Below are 12,020 nucleotides of genomic sequence, written 5' to 3' on the forward strand. Positions count from 1 at the left end.
CTTTGGGATAAAACATTATATTAGAAAAAAGGGGGGGAACCCTTTATTTTTATTTCACTCATTTAACACCCGATTAAACAAAAAGGCTTTATTTTGGGGAGAGGGGAAGTCATGTATTCACAACTCAAAGGGGGAGCATCTATTGACTTGATAGTGTCTGTATTTAAACTCCCTGGTACCTGGTACCTTCCGAGTGTTTGATCCCTGGTGCAATCACATGCCTCTTCTCCTCTTAGCCTCTTTGTTCCCATCCACATGTCATACCCTCTAACCCTCCCTTCACTAGGTGATGGTCTTAGTCACACTTGGTTTACCTTTGTTCTTTCCCCAAACTCCCCTTTTGCTCCTCCTTTTCTCTCCTCCTGATATGTATATTAAAGGCCAAGCCCATTTTGTAAGCCAAGGGTTCTAACAAGTAGTTGCTTATTGAAATTACCTTTTCTTAAGGTTGCCTAGCAAGCCACACAAAACAGCAGCACAGAGAAGTAAGAACACTGGATTAAAGCAAATGTTCAGATTAAAAATTTGTAAGTCTCTGTGGCTCTTAGCACGTTAGAAATACATTGTCTTTCCAGAGGGTCAAAGGCACAACAGATGATGCATAGCAGTGCTGAAGCTGGGAGTGTCTACTGATGAAAAACGTGCTCTCAGCTTCTCTAAGTCGTGTGAGGGACTGAATTAGTAATACTTTTAAAAAGAGACAAGTGTCTTCTGAAAGTAACCCTCCTTATTTAAAAAAATGGGGACTTGGACTTCCTATTTATCTTCAAATGAGGAAGGAGACCTTCTCCATTTTCTCTGACTAACTCTTGACTTCATTTTGGAACTGACAAGTTTAAACAAGATGAGAATCCGATTGCCTCTGCCTATCTCATTCTTGTGGCTTTAGCCGACAACATAATTAATGTTGCTATAGGAGAAAGAAAAAGCATTCCTGACAAGAACGTTTTTCCTCTATTTTTTCTTTTTAAAAGGAACATTTCTTGAGAGACTATGTAGTCTTTTTTACATACTTCACACAGATATCCTTGATGATTTTTGTGTGTGTATGTTAATAAGTCAATTAAGTTATTTGTCTTTTTATAGTGCACAGAAGTTGATAATTACCAAAATGTAAAGAAGTAGAACTAGAGCAAAAGGAAAAATATGTTGTACACATATACTCATGTACATTGTTTCTTTAGCTAGTCATTCCTGTAATGTACTAGAGGCCCGGTGCATGGATTTGTGCATGGAGGGAGGGTGTCCCTCAGCCTGGCCTGCGCCCTCTCGCAATCCAGGACCCCTTGGGGGATGAAGCAGTGTGCCAAGCGGCAGGCGGCCAGGGAGGAACTTGAGCTGGCGCCGCTCATGCTCATCCTGGCCCGTTGTGCCTACTGCCGCTTGGTAGCACTGCTGCTGAGTCAGGAGAGGCTCCCGCCCCTGCAACTGTGCTCGCTAGCCGTGAGCCCAGTTGGAGCACACTGACCACCAGGGGGCAGCTTCTGCATTGAGCATCTGCCCCCTGGTGGTCAGTGTGCATCATAGTGACTGGTGGTTCCAGTCGTTTGGTTGTAATGGTCGCTTAGGCTTTTATATATATACTAGTGAACCAGCGCGTGAAATTGTGTAAGACCCAGACCTGCAGGAAATTGTGCGAGACCCGGGACCTCAGAGTCAAGTCTCACCACACCGCAGGACCCAGAGTCAAGTCCTCGCCCACCCGCGTGTGCCTCGCTGCGCACACAGCCTCCTGGTGACCGGTCTTTGATTGTTACAGTGTTAGGGCCACTGGGTTTTTATAATATAGACAGATGTTTTTCTTTAGCATGTTTCTTCTCTGAATATGTTTCTTTGGGGAAATAAGTTACACCAAGTGCTAGCTAGCATTGTACTAATAGCTATCTGGCCTCTTATATAACTATTCCCCTCAGGTCAGGGTTTCATTTCTTCTTACCTAAACTATCAAAGTAGTATTTTAGTATCATCCCTAAAAATTCCAATAGACTTCCATCTTCTTTTGCTAGTCTGGTTTCCTGCTCAGAATCCTTTAATTTTTCTCTCTTACCTGCCAAATCAATTATGAATGCCCAATGTTGACACTCAGGGTTATCCACAGCTAATCCCAGCATGTATGATTTCCCACCCTTACATTTCTGTGCTTCAATCTCTGGTCTCTAATTAAATTATACCTATGATATTCCATCAACACAATTGCTTTTATAATCCACATAGGTTTACTGTAATTCTATTCATTTATCAAGACCTAGTTTAAATGACATTCTGTCCCAATTTTCCCTCATTATACCCTTCCCAGTGTAAGGTACCCACCACCTACTAATATCATGGATACACCTTCATAATTCATTTCTAAATTTTTCTGTATTTGTTTCTATAGTATTGCAAATACTCAATACCTTATGATATGTTTATTCACTTGCATACCTGTCTACCTTACAAGAACCACATACTAGCATCAAAGTCTAACTTTGTACATAATATACTTAGTACTTAAATAACTCTTTGTAGATATATTAAATGGTTTAAATACTTATTACAGAGAACACATATAAAGTCTTTTTATATTTATTTCTAAGGGCTGAATTAGACTATTACGAAACAATTTTACTAAGAATGCATTCGACGTCTTCTGTAGATGAACTTACATTCTGTCAAGCAGACAAACCAACATCTACTTTCAAAAGCAGAAAATGTTCTTTATTTTTTGCTAGTAATAATGGGAAATAGTTTAACCTCCCATTCTTTAGTCAAAAGTGAAGTGGTATTATTTATCATGCATTGATTTGTTGTCTCTGAACTTACAAAGGTGGTTAAGCTATTCACAGGATGTTATATATGTTCAGGGTTGCAGTTGAGAACCATTGGAATACTGTGAGAACTCTTAGATTTGTGGCAAAGGAGACATGTACAAGTAATTATGGATGCAAAGGAAAGGGTAATATAAAAAGATATAAGATGGCTTCAAACATCAGTTATCTTCTAGCACAGGTGTATCATACCATTCTTTATAGAAATCTATGTAGAATAAATTCAAAAGTTCTTATTTTTTAATCATAATTATTTTGACATGGCTTCTGTTTATAATACAAATCAATATTCGATCTAGTGGATCCTAGGTATGCTAGAACTAATTAAGCATTTGTAGGTTGGAAAAACTGAGGAATATGACAGGCATGTAATCACTCTCTTTTGGCTTTAAATTTATAAAATATATTTAATATTTATCATGACTTTTAAGAAATATCTTTCCTTTAATAGATTTTATGTATTATAAACGCATATAGTTAATATTAATATTACTAATAAATTATTCATTGAATTAATGCAGATAAAGCACTTAGCAAATTGTGTTCTATAAAGTAAATACACAGTAAATTTCCTCATTGCTCTTAACAATATTTATTTTTAATGGATAAATGGTATAACATGTAATTTATTTAACATCTCTCTTAATGGACACTATTCCTAAAATTCAAATTGAATTTTAATTGAGCTTTCTTACTCAAATTGTTTGGTGAATGAATATAATGTTCTGAGTTTTTCAAATTATTTATAATAAAACATGATATACTACATATAAAAACTACTAAAATAAAATTTATTTTCCTTTAATTATTCAGTAATCACTGCATTCTTATTAATCTCAGTTCATTATTTTGAATCTTAGTTTCCTTTCTGCCATGAAATATGCAAATATTAATCATTGTTTTTAATAAGAAATACTTCCATTAAGTACTTTTTATTTTCATTTATTAAATACTTTTATTAAGAAATAAAGGAATTTCATAAAGATAGTAACATGATTAAAATGTTAACAATCCAACTTTTTATTTATTCCCTTTTTTGTTCAGTTGATCTTATAATCAAAAGCAAGAAACCCCTTAGTCTAGTGGGGCTAACACATTAAACTAATGACCACTAAAAATTCATATTCTTATTATACCTCCTTTCACAATCAATTCACTAAAAAATAATTATAAAATTTTAGCCTGGCTGTTGTGGCTCAGTGGTTGAATGTCATCCCATGAACCAGGATGTTACAATTCAATTCCTGGTCAGGGCAGATGCCCAGGTTGTAGGCTCAATCCATAGTAGGGGACATACAGGAGGGAGCCCATCATTGATTCTCTCTCATCATTGACGTTTCTATCCCGCTCCCCTCTGTCTCTGCCTTTCTTTAAAATCAATTAAAAAACAACACATTTAAAATTAAACTTTTAGATATTCTTTTGGTGGTTTCCATAGGCTTGATTACTACTGGGTAAGTAGATAAAATTTAGTTCTTCAGCCTGCACTTTGGTGAATCAACCATATTGAACCACACCCTCCTTGAAACCTAGCCTTCAGAGAAACCAAGATGGCGGCATAGGTAAACACCTGAACTTGCTGCCTCGCACAACCACTTCAAAACTAAAACTAAAAGACAAAATGGGTATCATCTGGAACCACAGGGAGGCTGGCTGAGTGGAAATTCTACAACTAGAAGGAAAGAGAAAAGCACACTGAGATTTGGAGGAGGAGCGGAGGTGCAGAAGTGAAGTGCAGAGCTATGGAGGCGCACGTGGAAAGGGCTGGCAACTGAGTACGCTGTTGTCTTTTTCAATCTGGAGGGAGACACAGGCTCCCGACTGCTCTGAACTCCAGTTACGAGTGGGACTCTGGGGTCCCAGACTCATACGGGGAGAAACTGGACTGTCTGGCATCAGGTGGAACTCGAGGACAGCTTTCTCTCAGAGGTGCTTACAGTGATCATTGTTTCTGCACGGTGCTGCAGGACACAGAGACACAGGACCTCTTCCAGGCAGGGCGACGGTCAGCCATTGCTGTTTGCTCCACCCTGGTGATTCCCTGAGACCCCGCCCCACCCAATTTGTGTGCAGAGGCTTTTGCATATGAATGGCCTGGCCCTTTGCAATCTGAAACCTAATATACTGCAGCTGGTTCAAAGAGTCCCAGAGCCTCCAAAAGAAGACCCAAGGCTTGACAACAGCTTGCATTGCTTCACAGCGGGCCCTCATCTGGGCACTTCCAAACCCCAAACAAAGAGAAGGAATCTGCAGATCTCTTTGTAGCTCCTGCTGGGTGGCCTCTCTCCTTGGAGATCCAAGAGCCAATGTACCCAGTGGTCAGAGAGAGACCATCCAGACTACAACTCTTCAGATCCATAAGAGACACACTCAGGGGGCAGACTCAGTGAGCACCAAAGCCCGACTGAAGCAAGTCTTGCCCCATAAGGGTGTCTGCAGCACAGAATTTCTCCCATCATAGACACAACTGATCCTCACAGCCAATTGGCCTGCAGGTCAATTCCTCCCAGTGATACCAACAACAATCAAGGCTTAACTACAACAAGACTGTGCACACAGCCCACAAAGGGGTGTACCTCAGGTAATTAGGGAGGCTGAGCCACTGGGCCCTAGAGGACACCTAGCACACAAAGCCACTCTATCAACACAGGGAAGCTGCCAAAATGCGGAGACAAAGAAACAGGTCACAAATGAAAGAAATGGAAGAAAGCAAACTACTGGATATAGAGTTAAAAACCACAGTTATAAGGTTACTTAAGAATCTTCCAGAAACTGCCAATAAATTTAGTGAGACCCTCGAGGATATGAAAAAGGACCAACTAGAAATAAAGTATACACTGACTGAAATAAAGAATAATATACTGAGATCCAACAGGACACTAGAGGATCCCAAGAATCAAGTCAAAGATTTGAAATACAAAGAAGCAAAAAACACCCAACCAGAAAAGCAAAAAACAAAAATAATCCAAAAAATATGAAGATAGTGTAAGGAGCCTCTGGGACAACTTTAAGTGTGCCAGAAGAAAAGAGAGAGAGTAAGATATTGAAAACCTATTTGAAGAAATAATGACTGAAAACATCCCCCACCTGGTGAAAGAAATAGACTTACAAGTCCAGGAAGCGCACAGAACCCCAAACAAAAGGAATCCAAAGAGGACCACACCAAGACACATCATAATTAAAATGCCAAGGGCAAAAGACAAAGAGAGAATCTTAAAAGCATCAAGAGAAAAACAGTTACCTACAAGGGAATACCCATACGACTATCAACTGATTTCTCAACAGAAATTATGCAGGCCAGACGGGAATGGCAAGACATATTCAAAGTGATGAATAGCAAGAACCTACAACCAAGGTTTGGTGAATCCAAAGCTATCTAAATGATAGCAAAGCTATCATTTAGAATTGAAGGTCAGATAAAGAGCTTCACAGATAAGAAAAAGCTAAAGTAATTCATCACCGCCAAACCAGTATTGTATGAAATGCTGAAGGGTATTCTTTAAGAAGAGGAAGAAGAAGAAAAAGGTAAAGACAAAAACTATGAACAACAAAGTGACAACAAATACATATCTATCAACAAGTGAATCTAAAAATCAAGTGAATAAAAAGTCTGATGAACAGAATAAACTGGTGAATATAATAGGATCAGGGGCATAGAAAGGGAGTGGACTGACAATTCTCAGGGGAAAGGGGTGTGGGGGGTGTGGGAAGAGACTGGACAAAAATCGTACACCAATGGATGAGGACAGTGGGGGGGGCGGGTAAGGGCAGAGGGTGGGGTGGGAACCGGATGGAGGGGAGCTATGGGGCAAAAAAAGAGGAACAACTGTAATAATCTGAACAATAAAGATTTATTAGTAAAAAAATAAAAGAAAAGAAAAGAAACCTAGCCTTCAGTAGTCAACTATTATGCTGCTCTATCAGATTTCCTATTGGTATTCGGTTCTATTTCTGTCCCCTTTATGCTCTAGTACATGGTTGAAAGCCTAGGAACAATATTTTCCCAAATCCCCATCAACGTTGAGTCCTCTAATGATAATTACTCACATAAGGTTTGGAAGACTGCTTCGTCTGACAGTAAAAGACAACCGTGGGTTTCAGCAGATATAAATTTCATATCAGCCCATGGCTTTTCACAGTAAACCACCTGTCTCATGAATACAAAGAGCTGTGACCACTGGAAGCTGATTCCTGCAGGGCTCATGAAGACCTCCCCTGACCTTCATGTCTACAATGTGTTGAGCAGTCTTATAGGCAATTAATACTCTATGTTAAATAATTTTCTTCTTGAAATACCTAGAATAGCTTTGCTTTCTTAATTGGCCATGGATTAAACCCTCTTTGCCATTTTCAAATTTAATCAATTTCTTGCATAAATACTTTTGTCCTATCACTATCATTTTTGTATAGTTTTTCTTAACATATCCCTCACTTCAGTATTTCAATAATCAGATTTTTCCTAGCTTCAGAACAATTCTTTGGAGCTGCCTTCTAAATATTTCTTTCTGGTTGTCCAACTCAGATTGCTAAGCTGTCATTTCAAAACATCAGAGGGATCATTAACACCTACATGCAAATTATTTACTCACTTCACTCTTTGTTTTATTGATGTCAATATTTTTCATGCTTTAGAAGGAGTCTTATTTTTCTTATCATATATTATTATATTTTACCAACATAATAATAGTTCTTCTTATATAGTTTTGTCTTTGCATACTATATATCTTTCAGTGTTGTTGCCCTTGAGAGTCTAGAAATTGCATCTTTAATTATGTTATTACCCAATACATAATAACTAATATGAAATTGTGCGTTCACGGAGTACACAACAATACTAAGTGAATAAAAAATACAGAAAATGTAATCATTTGTAAACATATCATTAAAATTTACATATTGATGCAACATAAAGAAATCTTATGTTCATGTGGATTAGCAAGCTGTTTCACTTACATGATAGAGAATATTTTCTTAATGTAATGTCAATTTGTGCAATATAGATGCTAAAAAAAGCAGAAGAGCTTTGGGTGATGAAGAACTCCTTTTTTTTGGTAAAGAATATAAGTCATACATAAGAAGCATTACAGCATTTGGAAAATGAGAAGTGAATTATTGGATAAAATAAGAAAAGTTCAATTTCTTTTTACTACTATAATTTAGTAAGTTGTTTGTGATTCTTATCACATGGACTCCAGTAACACAGAAGATAATATTACAGAAAACTATCAGTGCCTGTCTCTGTATCACTCCTCTTCCCAAGCTAAGTTATCCTTGCTCCCTAATCGATCAGTGTCATCATGACCCTACTTGTAAAGAATTAAGATACTTTAGGTCAGTATTCTGTAATAAGTCATTCTTACTTTTGTTCTGGAAAATTGACTTGTCATGACCTGCATCTAGTGGCAACTAGATTGCAATTTTAAGCCACTTTTTGCTGAGGTCTGACCATTCTCTAGTTTTCATGAAAGACTGTTACCTACTTACAGACTTTCCTGATGCTATTTTCCTACCTGCTAAAATCTCCAAATGTTGCTTCCTTTAAATCAGTTCTTTTCCTTGCTCTGTACGTCAACTGGATTACCTCTTCCCTCTGTAATTAGACTTCCTTTATGAAGTTTATGCTAACTGCTTAGCTCGATTACCAGATCATTTACTATGCCCTCTCAATCCATAAGCACAGGATTTATGAGTAACATAAAAACCTAATATAATCCTACTAAATCCCAACTAAAACAAGACATTTAAAGAAATATAAAGAAGAAAATCTATTTCAGCTGTGGAATTTTGTGAATGATGCAGGCCATACGCTAAATATAATGTTTGTCATGCATACATAACATAGGGACAGACTGAAGGAAAATAGTGACAAAAAGAACTGTGGTGAATGGCTTTCATTAGAGGTTGGACAGAACACTGTAAATATTTACTAATTTGGTTTGTAAAATCTAGAGGCCAGAAAAAAACACACACACAAAAAAAACACACAACAACTAGGATAGATGTGTATCCTCCCGTTAGAAGTCCTTTATATGCAATTTGTATCAGGGTTCTGGGTGAATTCTCCAAGAGCATACCTGGCCACTGGAGATTGAGAACTGGCTGGAAATATGTCCTTGATGTAGTGAAGTTCATCTGGAATCCACGGAGCAGGGTCATTAGAAGCAAGGGCCACACAGTCAACCATCTGTCTGGAGTTGATGTCAGGTTAAACAGAAAACTGGAAAGGAGAGTCCAGCAGTTTTGTCAAATCCGGAAACAGCACTTGGCTCCCTAGGTCTGCTCAGATATGAGGAGTCTACAGTCTCCACCAGCTCTTGGGTCCTGAGACTGCTCATGTGAATGACCCGGAAACTCTGTAGCTGATACAATGTGAGAGGCATCCTCGTGCACTGTGAAGCATCTCTTCCCTTTGGGCAGAAAAACTAGGGCCTCTTTTTCATGATTAATAAACACATGTAAAAAGAAAAATCATGACAGTAACATTAAGCCTATAAATTATTTTCAGCAAAAAATGAAAAATATAATATTTAAGAGATAGAAACATACTAAAAAATAACTACAAAAAGCAAAAGATAGAGTTGGCAAAAAAAAGATGAATGACTTAGGAATTGAATATTTCAAACATGAATATTAGGAAATAAATATTTCACTCAAATATAAAATTGGGGGGAGGGGGGAGGGACAGACTATACAACAGAGAGTTTGATCAGAAAGTCAATGGAGGCCCTAACTGGTTTGGCTCAGTGGATACAGCATCGGCCTGAGGACTCAAGGGTCTCAGGTTCAATTCCGGCCAAGGGCATGTACCTTGGTTGTGGGCACATTCCCGGTAGGAGGTGTGCAGGAGGCAGCTGATCGATGTTTCTCTCTCATCGATGTTTCTAACGCTCTATCCCTCTCCCTTCCTCTCTGTAAAAAATCAATAAAATATATATTTTTTAAAAAGTTTAAAAAAAAAAGTCAATGGAGGATGAACTTGAGAATCTCAAGTTGCAGAGAAAGTAAAAAAAAAAAAGAAAAAAAAGAAAAATAGTGAGAAAAAGGTCAATAGATTAAAAAGAGTAAAATTCCAACATATAAATAACTAGAGGCCCGGAGCACGAAATTTGTGCACTGGGGTGGGGGACCTTCAGCCCAGCCTGCACCCTCTCAGGGATGTAGCAATGTGCCAAGCAGCAGGCAGCCAGGGAGGAGCCAGAATTGGGGCTGGGCACCGCTTGTATTCATCTCAGCCTGCTGCACCTGCTGCTGCCAAGTCGGGGGAGGCTCCTGCCATGGCAGCTGCGTTTGCTGCTGTGAGCCCGGCTTCTGGGTGAGCGGTGCTCCCTCTGTGGGAGTGCACTGACCACCAGGGGGCAGCTCCTGTGTTGAAAATATGCCCCTTCATGGTCAGTGCGCATCATAGCGACTGGTCGTTCTGCCATGACAGTAGCTTAGGCTTTTATTATATAGGCTAGAGGCCCGGTGCACAAATCTGTGCACCAGTGGGGTCCTTCAGCCTGGCCTGCAGGATCGGGCCAAAACCAGCTCTCCAACGTTCCCTGAGGGATCCTGGATTGCAAGAGGGTACAGGCCTGGCCGAGAAACCCCACCAGTGCACGATTGGGGCCAGGGAGGGATGTGGGAGGTTGGCCAGACAGGGAGGGACCATGGGAGGACTCCATGGCATGTCCGGTCCATCTCGGTCCATCTCGATCGGCCAGACCCCAGCAGCAAGCTAACCTACTGGTCAGAATGTCTGCCCCCTGGTGGTCAGTGCACGTCATAGCAAGTGGTTGAGCAGCCTTAGCATATCATTAGTATATTACACTTTGATTGGTTGAACAGCCGACCGGTCAATCAGGCACTTAGCATATTAGGCTTTTATTGTATAGGATTGCTATTTCTGGAGAAGATGCTGGAGTGAAAGGAAAAGTAATAAATGAAATAAATCATTTCTCAGCACATTGACGTCTGAACCTGAGGCATCATCTAGGCAATAAATAGATGAATGAAATTAAAAACTCTAAAATTGTAAGATAATGTTTATGTCTATTCAAACAATTTAATCATTGAATTAAAATATCTATAATTGTTCAACTATAGTTACCATACAAAACATAGAAATAAACTTTTATAAATGTGGTTAGCATCTATATATATAAAAGCCTAAGCGACCGGACAACCAGATGACCGGTCACTATGATGTGCACTGACCACCAGAGGGCAGATGCTCAATGCAGGAGCTGTCCCCTGGTGGTCAGTGTGCTCCCACAATGGGAGCAGCAGCTCAGCTGACCGACGGGCACCAGACACAGGCTCACCACTGACTAGCGCTGCTGTGGTGGCATGAGCCTCTCCTGATTGGGACTGACTGGGTGTGAGCCCGCAGGCAGGTGCAGTGGGGCCAGGATGAGCGCGAACAGCAGGTAGGAGTGGCAGGCGGCATTGGACTGCCAGTTTCAGCCCAATCCCTGCAGGCCACGCCAAGGGACACCACCAGTGCACAAATCCGTGCACCAGACCTCTAGTGATAAAATAAAAAGCCAGAAATTATTCCTAATAGAGGAAATAGGTGATATCTTGAAATCGATAGTATTTGTCCGTTGCTGTTTCTATATGAACATATAGATATGTATATGTTGTAAGGTAAGGTACAGGTGTGAGAGAGGTTAAAATTCAGATAGTGACTGAGTAATGGGGGAGAGAACACAGTGCAGAAATTCAGAAAAGGTGTTCAATTCAAAGTTGTCAGAGAAATCATCAGGGTGGAAACAGGACTTGTGTTTCTGAGTAATTTGGAGTCAAAGATATGTAGGTTTAAATCCTACCCTTGTCATATAGTAACCTGAGACCACAGACTAGATATCTAATTTCTGTGGTCCTCATTTCCTTGCTGATAAAAAGAGGACCTATAAAGGGTGCTGTGTTACCAAATTGCTTAGAAGAATTAAGTGAGATATGTCAAGACAATGAGTTGACACAGTTTCTGACATATGATAAAATCTTGATAAAATCCTCCTCAGTATCTGCTGTTGTTGTTAGTATTATTCTTATTATCGAGTTGGGCTATATTAAGGAGTATCCTGGAAGGGTTTGCAGTATAAGCTAAGGGTTTTCAATGGATAAAACATGATATATTCAGGAACAAGTGAGAAGAAGCATTTATTAGTTATCTACACTAATAAAAGAGAAACATGCAAATTGACCTTCCCTCCACTATGCCCACCAGCC

At 39.4% G+C, this 12,020-nt stretch overlaps 1 long non-coding RNA gene across 3 annotated transcripts in view; it reads left to right on the forward strand.

Moving 5' to 3' along the window:
• The window catches only part of LOC129149516 (uncharacterized), a 1,442,660-nt gene that overhangs the window by 379,507 nt on the left and 1,051,133 nt on the right, over positions 1 to 12,020 (forward strand). The gene's annotated exons all lie outside the window — the stretch shown is intronic.

This window comes from Eptesicus fuscus, chromosome 6, assembly GCF_027574615.1.
Source record: "Eptesicus fuscus isolate TK198812 chromosome 6, DD_ASM_mEF_20220401, whole genome shotgun sequence".
Lineage (NCBI taxonomy): Eukaryota > Metazoa > Chordata > Mammalia > Chiroptera > Vespertilionidae > Eptesicus > Eptesicus fuscus.